This window comes from Lemur catta, chromosome 21 (genome assembly GCF_020740605.2).
Source record: "Lemur catta isolate mLemCat1 chromosome 21, mLemCat1.pri, whole genome shotgun sequence".
NCBI lineage: Eukaryota > Metazoa > Chordata > Mammalia > Primates > Lemuridae > Lemur > Lemur catta.
Window position 1 is genome coordinate 13,109,462 of NC_059148.1, and position 15,169 is coordinate 13,124,630.

A 15,169-nucleotide genomic window follows, 5' to 3' on the forward strand; every position below is an offset into this window, starting at 1 on the left:
CACAGGAGGTAACAGTTCTGGGAGATTTTCTTTGTGCCAGAGAAGCCCCGAGAAGTCAGATCTGCAGGGGCTTGTGGATCAGCAAAACAGACAGATGCCCAAGTAACCGGGTAATTGGCTGAATGAAATAAGAGCTTGTTTTAGGGAATCAAATCATGGGATCGGTGAGGTCAGAGGAAGGAGCCATAGATTCTGGCTGGGAGAGGGGTGGGGGTGCGGATGGTGACATCAGGCAAGAATTTGAGCCGAGTCTAAAAGAATGGGTAGCATTTTAACAGGTGCAGAGATTGGGGGAAGAGTCCCAGGTAGAGGGAACAGCTCGAGCAGAGGCTTAGAGGTGGGCAAGTGCACTGGAAACTCAGACTGGCAAAGGATTCGCTGTGAGCAGAACAGTCTTGGGCAGGGTGGGGCAGGCGGGACGTAAATAATAAAGGCAATAAAAATAACCACAATAGTAAGAATAGTAAACACATATATAGTGCTTACTCCGTGCCCGGGCACTATTCTACACACTTCACAAGTATTAGCTCATTTAATCCTCACAACTGATCTATGAGGATAGTGCTATTAACCCATTTGACAGATGGGGATGCTGAGGCACAGACAGGTTACAGTCCTTGCCTGGGGTCTCCCAGCAGATACGTGGCAGAGCAGAGTCTTGAACCTACGCTGTCCGGTTTTAGAGCCTGTGCGCTCAGCCTCCTTAACCTCTGCTACAGCGGATCTCAGAGGGGGTTCCCTGACCAGCAGCGGCAGTGCATGGGAATTTATTTGAAATGCAAATTCTCGGGGCCCCAGAGACATGCTGAATGGGGAATTCTGGGAGTGGGGTGCGGCAATCTGTGAACAAGCCCTCCGTCTGCTGTATGGTCAATGACCTTTGACCCCGCGGAGTTGACTGTGCTCTGCAATCCTCAGGACTAAGCCATGTCCCCACCTGAAGGGTACCTAGAGACCCCCGGGGAGGAGGATTTGCCCAGAGTCCCCCAGCAGGTGCGTGAGACAGAGCAAGGCCTCCGACCGGCATCACCATGGCCCAGGAGGGGGTGTTCACACGACAACCACGGAGGGAGGTCAGAGCACCCACCGGCTGCACACTCTCCCTGCGCGGCTCCCAGCTACCAGGGCATGGGGGACCCAGGCCCCATTCTCTACCCCAAAACTATCTGCGTGATCCTGAACAAGGCACCCCAACTCTCTGGGCCTCAGTTTCTCCATCTGTGAAAGGAGGAGGCTGGATCCAATGTCTAATCTTGCTTTTCTCTCCCAAATCTTAGCCTAGAGTTACGCATGACCTACCTACGTTCGCTCAGGCAGAGCAGTGACCATGCCACAGACTGAAGGACGAAGCCACCTACTACGTGGGGGTGCCGCATTCGGGTACCAGCAGCACCCAGAGGCAGGTGGCAGGTGGCCGACACTCCCCGAGCGCCCCAAGTCAAAAGTAGCATTCTGCCCTCTGCTGCCAACGCAGGCTTCCTCTTCCTCCCTGACAGCCCTGGCCGGGCGGGGAGGGGAGGGCCCTGGGGGCGTGGAAAGGGCATGGGGTGACAAGGAACCACGGCCGTGCAGGGTGGCCCTCGCCCGGTGCCTGACCTTGCTGGGCCTCTGTCCCCGACCCGGGAAGTGGCCACGTCACTTGTCTCCCACGCCTCCAGGAGTCTGCAAGGGTCCTGGTGGTTCTGTGGCGGGGTGCCACTCGGGAGTTGACGGAAGTGGGACGGAGAGTTGCTAATGACAGGGAGGAAGGGCTGTGCTGGTGCGTGTGCGTGTGTGTGCGTTGTGTGTGCGCGTGTGTGTGTGCGTGTGTGTGCGTTGTGTGTGTGCGCGTGTGTGTGCGTGTGTGCACGCAAGCATGGGGGGCAGGCAGGAAGGAAGGGGGAAGTGGTGCAGGTGGGGGCGGAAGAAGGCAGAGACAGACAGGCAGAGACGGAGAGACAGACAGGAAGAGAAATGGAGACGGAGAGGAGACAGAGACAGGAGAGACATAAATGGGCGACAGGGGGGAAGACGGGTGGAAGGGAGAGATACAGTGAGACGGGGAGAAGCAAAAACAGAGACCACGACACACAAGACAGACTGAGAAGGACAGAGAGGAGGAGCAGGAGCAGCCTGGAGCAGGAACTTCGGCTCCCACGGTGCCAACCAGCACCCACATGGCAGCTAACAGAGCCGTCCCCGCCCCTCGGGCAAGCCTCCCGGGGCCCAGGGAAGGAGTGGAACATTACGAGCAAGGTCACTGTTGGCCCGGCCTCCTCCAACCCCTCCCAACTTGTCCACCTGTCATGGGGCTCCCCAAATTCCTACCTGCTGAGGACCACCTTCCTGATGTTGCCTACGTCCAGAACCCCCTTTACTCTGACTGATTTTTGTTACCTGCATTCAATATTTTTAAGATATATTTTCAAAGGAAACTATAATCCATTGGCTTAAATGAAAACCATGCACTAATTAAAACCACTGCAAAAACAAATGCAAAGGAAGCCACCCTCCTCGTGGGAGGCTGCAGCAGGCCCGGGGAAGGAGTCTGGGAGGAGCATGAAAGACACGGTAGCACCTGATGGAGACCTCCTCCTGCAAGTCAGCAGAGGGTGGGGAGGAAAACTCCTTTTCATTCTGTGACTTAATACTTCATAGTAGGCAACAGCAGCCTCGGGGCAAAATCCAGGTTCTCTGGCATCTCACTTGAGACTCTGTTGTGACTCAACTCCCCCTGACCTCTAATTTTAACACCACCCACTCCCCTGCCCCTTAACATACACACACACATACTATACTCTCCGCCACAAACTCTACCAAACCTATCAAGCCACAGCGTCTCACATCCCCAAACTTTTGCACCAGCGATTCCCTCTCCCCAGAAAACCCTTCCCACCCTCCTCTACACGGCTAACTCCTACTGGCACAATTTGTACCCCTTCCTCCAGGAAGCCTTCCCTGACTGCCTCCTCTCACTGTACCGGTATCCCCCAAGTTGCTTCGCACACTGCGTGGCCTTTGGTGTTGCCTCGATGACTCCCCCATTGGAATATGCAGGCCTGGGACCTCATCCTAGTCCTCACATCCTCCCAGAACCTAGCATAGCCCCCAAACTCTCAGTGCAGGCTACACAGATATTTGTTGACTGAACGGGAGTGAAGATGAATACAGAAAAGAAGGCACCTGAATGCCCTTGGACAGAGGGAAATGACAGCCAAACCCTCTCTGTGCCCTGAGAAAATGCTCCAGGCAGAAGCCATTGCCCAGCATAATTCAGACAACTTGGCTCTAATCAGCCTCAGTACTGGCTGGTCCACAGCCTCTGGGCCCGTGACCCGGCCCTCTGTGAGCCTCACCTATAAAACAGAGACAATACTGTTACCTTTAACAGAGCTGAGCTGAGAAAAGTATATGTAAAGAGCTAAGTTCCCAGTAAGCACTCAGATACTAACTGCAATCATTATTACTACTATCACCATCTAACGCTCACCAGATCACAACATGTTTATAACTTAAAGGGACTTAAGAGATGATTAGAACAGGGCTTGGCAGACTTTTTCTATAAAAGGCCAGGCAAATATTTTCAGCTCGTGGGTCCTGCAGTCTCTATCCTAACGACCCAACTCTGCTGTTGTAGCATGAAGCAGCCACAGGCAAAATGTACATACATGAGCCTGGCTGTGCTCCAATAAAACTTTATTTACAAAAACACGAGGTGGGCTGGATTTGGCCTACGGCCAGTAATCTGCCAACTTCCATTATTGTTCCCGGACTATTCCAAATGTGGCCTTTTAGACAAGCGGCACCGGAGACCCCTGGGAGCTGATCAGAAAGGCAGTCTTAGGCCCTGCCCCAAACCTGCTGATCGGATTCTGCACTTGCGCAAGATCCCCAGGGAGTCCGGATGCACCTTAAGGTCTGAGAGGCTGCAGGCACCCAACTTTCTAGGTCCGTGTCTCCGATCCGAGATGTACTTTACTTTTTTCCTTGCCTGACACCCCCACCAGACTGTAAACTGAGAACCGGCCACGTGTCCTTATTCAACAAGTGCCAGGGCCATGGCGGTGAGCGTGCACGCTAGCGGCGGGCGTCCCTCAGTGGTGATGCACGCAGTGGCAGGAGATGGGGCTGACTCCTACAGCAGCCTCCGGAGCTGGGCAGACCATGTGCTGCCACCTCAGCCCTGTGTGACTCAGGAAAGTGACTCAACCATTTTCAGGCCTCAATTTCCGGGAAATGGGATTGTTGATAACAAATGCATCCCTGGTACCTTGTGAGGACAGAGGGGGGGATGGGATGGTGTCCTGGCAGCCAGGAGAGTGGCGCGGATGTGCCAGGGTCACAGACACACACTCGCCAGTACTCACAGCACAGGGACCTCAGCTGGTCCCAAATATCTCACTGTGGGTCAGGTGGGAACATGAACCACTTACCTGGGCTCTCACTGTGGGGTAGGTGGGACCGTGGGCCCCAGCGACAGGCGCTGCTTACCCAGGGAGTATGGAATGGGGACAAATTCCATGTACGTTAAAAACCTTGTGGGCTTGTAATGACAGACAGGGTTTCCGGAGGCCTCCGATGTCCTAGAAAAACAGAGCTGAAGGGCTCTTGGAAAACATCAGAACTAGTGGTTAAAAAAAAAAAAAAAAAAAATTGCTTTTAAAGCAATTCCATTGCTTGTTCAAGTGACACTACCAGACAAGCCCAAGGCCCCCTAACAGCCCTGAAGATACAAACCAGAGGGCTCTTGAAGCCAGACAGGTCACCCATGTGACAACAGGGAGTGGTAGGGACTACAGTGACCTGGAGAGCCAAGGCCATCTAAGGGGCAGCTTCAGGCCACTCCAGTTTGGTCTGAGCTCCCTGAGTTTCCAAGAGAAATAAGAAATCAGAATTTTTCTCTAGAAATGTTTGAATTTTGGCTCAATTAAAAACAATAACAACAAAAAAACCCCAAACCACATAGCATGGGAGCTAAACAAAAGCCATGCTGAAGGCTGAACCCACCCATTTAACACACAGAAAGTGAGGCTCAGAGAGGGGAAGTGCCTTGCCCAACGTCACACAGTGATTTGGAGGGAGAGTTGGGACTTGGCTGCCCCAAGCTCTTGCCCGCTGCTCATGAGAGTGCAGGAAGTCAGGGGGGTGAGTGGGAATCTGAGCTTCCTAAGCCAAGAGCCCTGTGTGTTCTTCCAGCCAGGAAAGAGTGTGGACAGAGGGACAGGGAATGGATGAATATTCATAATATTTGTACCAACTGACATTTTCTGAGTGTTTTCTATGTGCTGGGCCTTAAGATAGGGTATCAAGAAGGGGTAAGGATAGTAATTAAAGAGACTCTGGGGCCAGGTGAGGTGGTGGCTCACACCTGTAATCCTGCCACTTTGGAAGACCAAGACAGGAAGATCGCTTGAGGCCAGGAGTTCGAGACCAGCCTGGGCAACAGAGCGATCATTCAACATTTAAATTATTTCAAAAATAATTTAAAAAATTAACCAGGCACGGTGGCGGACACCTGTAGTCCCTGCTACTCGGGAGGCTGAGGCGGGAGGACCACTGGAGCCCACGAGCTTGAGGTTGCAGTGAGCTGTGATGATGCCACTGTACTCCAGCCTCAGTGACAGAGCAAGACTTTATCTCGAAAAGAAAGAAAGAAAAAAAAAAAAAAAAGAGTGTAGACTCTGGATTTAAATCCTGTCTCTCCCACGTCCTAGCTCGGTGACCTTGTGCAAATTACTTCACTCCTCTGCCTCAGCCTGACCGTCTGACAGAGTGAAGTACAGAAAGCACCTAGACTAGTGCCAGGCACCTAGCACGCCCTGTGCCTATTACCTGTGTTTAAATCTGCTGCCTTCTGTCAGATGAGGAAGCGAAGGATCACAAAGGGACACGCTCAAGATTTCAAAGAGCATGTCTGACCCCAGGGCCTCAGCTCTTTCCTGGTACCGGGGTGAGCACTTTACCGCCATCCACGCCCATCCCACAATCCCGGTGGCAGGGCCTGCTTGTACCTCCATTCTGCAGATGAGCACACAGGATACGATGTTCCTCCTCGGGCCATCAGCCCCAGAGGCTCCCCAGGGCACGCGGGCACTGTCCTCTGAGGTCCTCCCCTGCAATGTCTGGGGCTTGGCCAAGCTCCCAGCCTGCTGGGAATGAATCACTCCAACGAATCCTCCTCAGGCAGCTGCCCCTGGTGGGGGAGACCTAAGCAGGGACATGGGAGAGGACAGGCACCCTAGACCTCTGTTGTGGCCCCAGGCAGGGCAGATGCGGGTCCACAGAGAGCAAGGGGACTTGCGGGCAGTGGGAAGAGGCCGCAAGTAGGGAAGCCAGGAGCTGCTGCTACCCAGAGAAGTCTCCATGACACCACATGGCAAATCAAAGCCACCCATGCTTTCAAAAAGGCATGTCCGGGTCACCATCCCCTGGCTGTGAAGCTGTATCTGACCTGCCACTTTTGCTACAAATTCATCCACAAAGTCACATCTATAAAGCACTTCGACAGCCTTACTGAGCCCAGGGTGCTACCACATCCGAGTTCTGACAGGTCCATTCCCATCTACTCCCTAGTAGGGCACAGAGACACAGCGAGGGCCAGTCCCTTGCCTGGGAAGCCTCCCCACCCAGTCTCCATCTCCCTAGGCTGCTTTCTTTCTTTCTTTTTTTTTTGAGATAGGGTATTGCTCTGTTGCTCTAGCTAGAGTACAGTGGCGTCATCATAGCTCACTGCTAACTCAAGCTCCTGGGCTCAAGCGATCCTCCTGCCTCAGCCTCCCAAGTAGCTGGGCCTACAGGCACATGTGACCGTGCCCCGCTAATTTTTCTATCTTTTGTAGAGATGGCATCTCACTCTTGCTCAGGCTGGTCTTGAACTCCTGAGCTGAAGCAATCCTCCTACCTCGCCTCTCAGGGTGCTAGGATTACAGGCATGAGCCACTGCACCCAGCTTTTGAAATTTTTTTTTTTTTTTTTTGAGACAGGGTCTCGCTCTGTTATGCGGGCCAGAGTGCAGTGGCGTCATCATAGCTCACTGCAACCTCAAACTGCTGGGCTCCCTACGCTGCTTTCTGATGCACAGAAATTGAAGATTCTAAAAGGAAAAGCAAGGGCAAGTATGCAAAAAAGAATAAAAACATGAAGGCCCAATATAGCGACTGGGAGGCATGGTCCTAACACCCCTCCCGAGCAGCAGCTGCCCTGGTGAGACGAGGCTGGTTGCTGGAAATCTGGAAAACGCAGACGAATGCTGTTTTAAGTTCCTGAACAAGCAGGCTACAAAGCTTAACCACGTATCACATCGCCGGAGCAAAGAGCATGGGTGGGGGGGGTTCCAGGTGTGGGGGAGATGCCTGAAGGCGGGGGTGTCTGTGTGTCCAGGGTGTTCACAGGTGCAGCGTCTGTAACTCAGGACTGTCCAGCTCAGCCCTGGCGCTGGCACCTCTTAAAAGCAGCAGCAACTCCCGTAGGCCCCCCACATGGCCACCTGGGGAGGTCACCTTCAGAGTGAACACAAGGGTCCAGGTGGGGCACAAGCAGGACCAGACTTGATTTCAGGGCCAAGGGACTTCCCTTTGGGCTGTGGACCAGAAAACCCACCAAGGGTCTCTTTTGGTGTCCACGGAGCCTCAGCCCTCAGGGGTGTCACCTGGGATGGGAAGATGGAAGCAGTTTCTTCCTTTCCTTCCCCCGCTTCCTAACACCACCTGCCAGGTTCTAGGGTGAGCTCTATAAACCCCTGGTCCTTCACTGGCCCCACATTTCCTTTAGCAAGTATTTGTCACTGTTACCAAGGGGAATGTAAGTGTATACATACCTTGGCTAAGCACTCTACAAGCTTGCTCTCTTTCCCTAACTAGTGGTCCCACAGATGTTGCCAGTGACATGCAGGACACCCCTCATTCTGCTGAGGCACTTCACTTAATGTGTATTAGAACATAATTTATAACTAACACATCAAAGCCAGTGATTGCAAGGATTATGACTGACTATGAGGAAACTAAATTTAAGAGTGTTGGAATCCTCATACACTGGCAAGTGGGACTAGAAAACGGTGCAGCCGTTTTGGAAAAGGGTCTGACAGTTCCTCAAAAAGTTAAACCCAAAGTTACCATGTGACCCCAGCAATTCCACTCCTAGGGATATACCTGAGAGGATTGAAAACACATATCCATACAATGATTGTACATGAATGCTCACAGCGGCATTATTCATAAAAGCCAAAACGTGGAAACAACTCAAATGACCATCAACTGACAAATGCATAAAGAGAACGGGGTACATCCACACAACAGAATATTACTCAGCCGTAAAAACGAATGAAGCACTGGCTACAAGATGAACCTTGGAAACTTTACCCAAAGTGAGAAGCAGTGGATACAAAAGGCCACATAGTGTATGATTCCATTTATACCAAACGTCCAGCAGAGGCAAATTCATAGAGACAGAGTAGATTAATGGTTGCGAGGGGATGGGGAGAGCAGAGATTAGGGAGTGACCGTTAATGGGTACAGGGTTTCTTTCAGGGATGATAAAAATGTTCTAAAATTAGACAGTGGTGATGGTTGCACAACTAAAAACCACTGAATTATATACTTTAAAAGGTGAATTGTATGGTATGTGAATTATATCTCAATAAAGCAATTACAGAAGACGTTTAAAAATAAGGTGATAGAAAGATATGTATTAAGTAAATAATAGAGCATTTGGGGCTTAATGAGGGTAAATTCACAAATGACACAATCATGCCTTTAGGACGATGCAACAAATTCAGCTTTACAGTCATGGAAACTGAGTCTGGTGGGGGGGGGAGGATGACTCACCCAGGCTACATCCCTACTAAACCAGTGTGAGTCACACTCTGATATGTTCAAACCCAGAAGCCTGGCCTAACCATCAGACCATCCTTCCAGAATGAAAGGAGAACGACATGAGGGATGGGGAGAGGTATCCACAACCCAGTCTGGGACAGACATGCAAGGGGGCTGGAAAGTGAGAAAAAGGTTGGCGACCTCTGTGGGGTCCAAAAGAGGAAGCACCCAGCAATGCCCAGGGAATGCTAGAGAAGGCTTCCAGGAGGGGGTGCTGCCTGAGAAGGCTTTTGAAGGATGAGTAGGAGTTCGCCAGCCCCCCTCCCCAACATCCCTACAGGACATGAAGTCAAGAGGCCTGTGGGTGAGTCTCAGCTCTGCCACATCCTAGCTGTGGGTCCTAGGGCCACAGGCGCGTGACCTCTCCAAGCCTCAGTTTCCCCATCTGTAAAAGGGGATGGGGAAAGGGATAAACATAGTGCTTTCAAAGGATTGCACGGAGGTGGATGGCTCCCACCCTCCCTACCAAGGGAAGGGGCCTTTCAGTGGGAAAGTCGAACCTTGACCTCGCTCCCACATGATAATGACTTTGCCAGGTCAGGCGCGCCCAGCCTGGGAGACCATGGCCCTCCCTGGCTGCCCGTTCCAGCCCCAGCTGTAGGGGCACCTCGCATCCAGCTCACCGGGAGGGAAGGTCGCCTGGGGTCGGGGTGTGGGGAGAATCCTCTGGTCAAATTTCACCCCCTGCTCGCGGTGACCTCCAAGTTCACCAGGCCCCCCCACCCCGTGCTCTCGGCACCCGCTCCCCAGCCTGCGGTCTCCGCCCTCCACGCCCCCACTTCTGACCCGCCTCAAACTCCACGGCGGCTGCAAGTTAACTTCCCCGCGCCCCGGCGCCCGCCTGGGGGTCCCCGCGCGCCGGGCGAGGCTGGGGACTCAGAAGGCGGTGACACGCCGGCCCTGCCCCCCACGCGCACACACGGACGCCGAGCGCGTCCCGGGCGCAGGGTCCCGGGCGGGAAGCGCGGTCCCCGGGGCCCGGGCCGTGCCGCACCCGCGGAAAGCGCTCGGGGCGCCGGGCGGGTGCGCAGCCCCGAACCTCCGCCCACGCCGCCGCCTCCCAGCTCCCGGCCCCGGGGCGCGAGCAGCCGCGCCGGGCCCGGAGGAAGCCGCCAGGACCCAGGGCCCCCCGGCGCCCGAGGCCGCCCGCCCGCGCCCCGGGCCCGCACCCCGGCCCCGCGCCCCCCGCCGCAGCCCGAAGCCCCCCGCGCCGCCCCAGGGCCACCTACCGTGCCGAGCGCGGCGAGCGGCCCCGCACGCGCAGCGACTCCCGGCTCTCCAGCCGCCCCGGCCGGGAGGGGGAGGCGCCCGCGCGGGGGACGGGCCGCGGCGCCGTGACGTCGAGCGGGGGCGGGCCCGGGACGCAGGCCCCGCCCACTCCCCGCCCCCGCCTCGCCCCGCCCCCTCCAGCCCGCCTCTGGACCGCGCGGCGGGCAGGGCGGACCCGGGGGCGTCCGGGAGGCTCGCGGCGCAGCCCGGCCCCTCTGCCTACGCGCTGGCTTCGCCCCCGCACCCCACCCCCAACAGAGAACCATCCCGCCCAAAACGCCAATAATGCAGAGGTCGAGAAACCCTGATCCACACGAATGAGATAAAAACTCCGGGGTGATAAATTTAGCTCAGTGTAAGATACATAACCTCTTGGTGCCTCTGTTTCCTCATCTGTAAGATGGGGAAAATAATAGACCTGTCTACACTTATGCATTGAATACCTAAAGGAAAGGGGGAAGAAGGCATGCAGGCTTACTTTTCCCTGTGAACTTTGGTTGGTGGTTCTCTTTTAACTTTTTTCTTTTAATCATATGTATATATGTATATGTTAATATTATCTGTTTAAAATAAATTTCTGTAATAGTTACAACTGTAACAGCAAACATTATACACACACATGCATACATGGAAACCAAGGGCACACAGATATGAAGTAATTTGCCCATGGCCACCCATGTGTTCATTCGTAGCTCGTTCGTTCATTCATTCATATGTCTGGTAAATAGTGCCTGTCATGTAGAACACGCTGGAACTGACAATATGAAATCAGCTGCCTCCATGGAGCTGGCTGTTACCAGTCTGGAAACAATAAAACAATATTATAGAGTGTTTATTGCATGCATATTAGAGACTTCATACGACTAATCTGATGCCTGTGCAGATTAAACAGCAGCTGTGTGTTTTATAGTGTCCTTTTGTGGATGAAGATGTGGAGATCAAAGGACGAGGTCTGAGTGGGGATATTTGCTTAATAACATTCTAGCAACAGCGTTTCCTGAGCACTATGGGCTGGGCGCTGGGATTCGGCAGGTAATGGGGCCTAGGGCCTTGCGTGCGAGTGGGGGAAGTCAGCCCCTCCAAAAGGCTTCGTGGTAAAGTGAGCACCTGTGACTGGCAAGCCAGGGGCAGCAGAGGTTAACCTGGTCCAGGAAGGGAGGGCCAGGGGTTTTTATCACATGACCGGGGCGTGGTCTGGGGGCTGTGGAGGAGTGTGCCAGTCACAGGGAACAGCAGGTGCAAAGACCCAGCAGGAAGGAGGCGAATGTGGGCCTTGCGTGAGCGCAGAGTGGACAGGATGTGGTGCAAATGAGAGCGGAGATCAGAGGGGCTGCAGGGCGGATGCTGCAGGGTTCCGTGGGCTGTGAGAAGGAGTCGGGCCTTCTGACGACGGAGAGACCGGGAAGGTGTTCGGCAGGGGCAGGGTGTGGTTAGCTTTACTTTCTGCACACATCTCTCTGGCTGCTGCACGGAGGATGAACAGGCAAGGAGACTGCTTTGGAGGCTGTTGAAATAATTCAGGGGAGTGTAGCCAGCCCAGAGAGGGGATGAGGGCATGGAAGGAGTATTCCAGTTCCAGAGATGTTTGGAAGACAAAATTGGCAGATCTCCATTGCGGGGCGAAGGAAGAGGACCAGAACGATCCTCTTATTCGCGCGTTGGGCCTTCTCCTCTCGGCAGGCCCAGTTAGTGAACCTCTTCAGGTCTCAATCTGGCTGTCACCTCCTTAAGGAAGCCTAATTGCTGCCACTCCCCAGGACATCCTAGTGGATCAGACACTGGACCATGCGTCCCAGGAATTTGACATGACTTTGAAGGCAGACAAAAGAGTTCATTTCTCCTGTCTGCATGCCCAGGCTGGGAATGCCAGGGCAGGGGCCTCCTCTGTCTTCTTCCCCAACCTATCTTCCCAGCAAAGTAGACAAAGCCCGGCACTTAGGAGGTCTTCAATCAATATTTATCAAAAGCAGGAACAATAAATGTAGCATAAAACATATTGATTCTAAAACTACTTCCAGCTCTGACGTTCAAGAGATGATGTTCATGCTATTATCAATAATTACACTTGACTTAGGTGCTTGCTATGGGCCAAGCAACTTATTATATATATTTATATATAAGTATTATATTTAAGTTGATCATTTACCCCTCTCAACTACCTTTTGAGATTTTATGATCATTACTCCCATCTTACAGATGAGGAAACAGAAGCTCCATCAGGTAATTTGGTTGGACCAAGGACAACAGCTGGTCGTTGTCAGGGCTGGAATGCAACATGGGGTCTCTCTCACCCTTTCCAGTGCGCTGGCAGGAGGAGACGACTCCACAGTGGGCAGGAAGTGAGGGTGGACGGGCAGGATCTCTTCTCCTGCTGGCTGTGGAGCTGCTGTCCATAGCTGGGTATCTAAGCTTTGAAAGGCACCCTTTGATCCTAGGTATCTGCCCCAGGTGACTGGTCCTCTAAACAAGGTGCTCATCTCTCTAGAACCTCCTCAGGGCACCCTGGAACTACACTGTTCCCCCAAAACTCAGTTGCTGTGTGTCTATCAGCATCTCATACTGGTACAAAAGCAGTCAGTGCTTCTGGGTGATCCTCCTGTCCCCATCCCCCCACGGACACGCTGACAACTTTGTGCCTGTGCCTCAAAGCCTGGAAGATCATGGGTCACCTCCTGTCATCATGGATGGGAGATGCTATTTCGTAACCAAAATGCTTTGCCTTTCCAAAGGCCTGTAATGCTAAGATTCATGGAATCTAACCTTGAAACATGAAGTCCCTAGTTGGCCCTGGCATTGCGTTTTAAAGTCAGTATTTAGGGCAAAACTCATACAGAGTCAAAATTACCTTGGAGGATGCCCCAGGAAGGCTGAGGACATCATGGCTACTTGGGAAGTCCAGCTCAACTGGTTTCCCCCAGTACTGCACCCATCAACATTTCTTGGGTTGAGCACCTGATGAAGTCGAAACTCAAAGTTTCAGTTTCAAGGCAAAAATGTAACTTATCTTTAAGCTCTGAAATCCTGCTCCAGGTGGCACGGGGCTCACATTTCAAGAGGCATGTTGGAACTAGGACCCAGGGAAGGAACACCAGGTTTGTATTAATAGTTCCTAAGTCACACTCACTCTCGGTCTTTTAACATGTTTTTTTATACTTGTTTCTTTGTATCTTTATTATTTATTTTTGCTTAAGATTTTTATATGTTCTCTGTTTTTTGTTATGTCATTTTTATTCATAAATTAACTAGCAAAAAAATAAATTAAATATAAAATGATGACTTTAACTGTTGTTTTCTTCTGGCCTTTTTTTGTTTTGCCAAGTGTATGTCTCTTGTTTCAGCAAGACTAATATGCACATTTTTCATATGTTAATACCTGTGAGAAAATAAAAATATTTTTGAACTGAAAGTGATTCACAAAATGTGGACTGTGAATGCTAACTTAAATGATGAATTACTAGTATGTTTTCTTTTCGTAGAACTCACCAGATTGATATACTAAAACTAAAAACAAACAAACAAAAAAAAAACCCTGCTATGTTCAGATAAGTCCCAACTAATTCTTTAAATAAAGATAAAATAAAAATTCTGAGTGATCAGAAAGCAATGGTGTTATATTTTAATGGATAGCATTTCTTTTTTTTTTTTTTCTTGAATTGTAAAATCATCGTGCATCTTACCATCAATCAGACCTTGGAGTTGAGGAAATATAAAAGTCAATTTCATGTGGCTCATATGACTATAAGGCTCGACTCCATCACATTAGAATCTTAGAGCTGGGCTCACAGACCTTAGAAACTTAGGATGGCAGTCTATGTAGCTTGACTTTGGAATCAGGGAGTCACAGAAGCTTAGAGATATATTATATAATAGAATCCCAGAGACTCACAGAACTTTGGAACTGCAGCATCTTGGGGCTGGATGGACATTTGAGCTGTCATTTTACAGAAGGGAAGAATGAGTCTCGGGGAATGGAAATGATTTGCCCAATTCTTTCCAGCTTCTAACAGTAGAGCAGGGTTAATCCTCTCATCTCCTGATTTCTGTCCACAGACAACCCTGTCTTCTAGTCCAAGATGCTGGCCAAGAGGTGAGGAGAACTAGGGTGGGAAGAAGAGGGAAGGTGCGCGAGATCCACGGAAGGCTATGTAAGGTGGTGCCTCAACTTTGAAACTCAGAGAAGCCACAGAGTGGGGTGCCACGAGGCCCCACCTTTCTTGCCAGCTTCCTTTGCCACACTCAGCGTCCCTGTCCCACCCCCTACTTTTGCCCACACAACCACCAAGCTACTGCTGCCATCTCGGTAAGCTTTGCATGGGCCCACCAGAAACTCTCTCAACCTCTGTGCATTTGTTCATGGTGCTCCCAGGCTGCCAAGTACAGCTGTGCAAGCTGGGCACAACGCAAGGGTGCCACATTCACATCGTAGACATCACAGATTTATGCCAATAATTCTGGCAGATGGCAGTAAAATGTCTTGAAGAAAAGGCTTCTCATTATCATTTGTACAAAGGTGCCGTATGGGGTAGCAGGGCCCTTGCTGTTTGCTCTGCCTGGAATTATCGTCTCTCCTATTCTCACATCAAGGAAGCTCCTTCTCCATCTTTCAAGGCCCCCCTTCAAGTATTTCCTCCTCCAGGAAGATATCCATGGCAACACCCCCTTCCACCAGGCTTCCTGCATAGATGAATGATTAATAACATCAATCAATATTAACCGTTGATATGGGAGTCAATAGTGGCTGGTGGAGATTTCCAAAAGAGATGATTCTGGGATTAAATAACATCAAATCAGATGCAAGAAAATAATACTCTTTTCAACCTTTATTGATTAAATCAAGGAGGAAAAAAAATGTGTTTGGTGCAAGCATAACTTTCACACTTTTTTCCAACATTCGCTAATCACCCATTTTGTCAAAGAGCGAGCAGGTTGCAGGCTTAGAGCCTTCAGCAGGCAGTAGTGTCTGCTGGGAATTTGATACGTGGCCTTCTTTAAATTGTGCTTGATTTATTTATATGATTGCTTTTCTATCTGTGGTATATGATGCCAATTTT

At 51.4% G+C, this 15,169-nt stretch overlaps 1 protein-coding gene across 1 annotated transcript in view; it reads right to left on the reverse strand.

Moving 5' to 3' along the window:
* Window positions 1–10,148, reverse strand: part of TPST2 (tyrosylprotein sulfotransferase 2) — a 44,907-nt gene extending 34,759 nt beyond the window's left edge. The window contains exon 1 of the mRNA XM_045534365.1: window positions 10,079–10,148. The gene's annotated coding sequence lies outside the window, so the exon portion shown is untranslated. The remainder of the gene's footprint in view (window positions 1–10,078) is intronic.
* Between the last annotated feature and the right edge of the window lie 5,021 nt (window positions 10,149–15,169).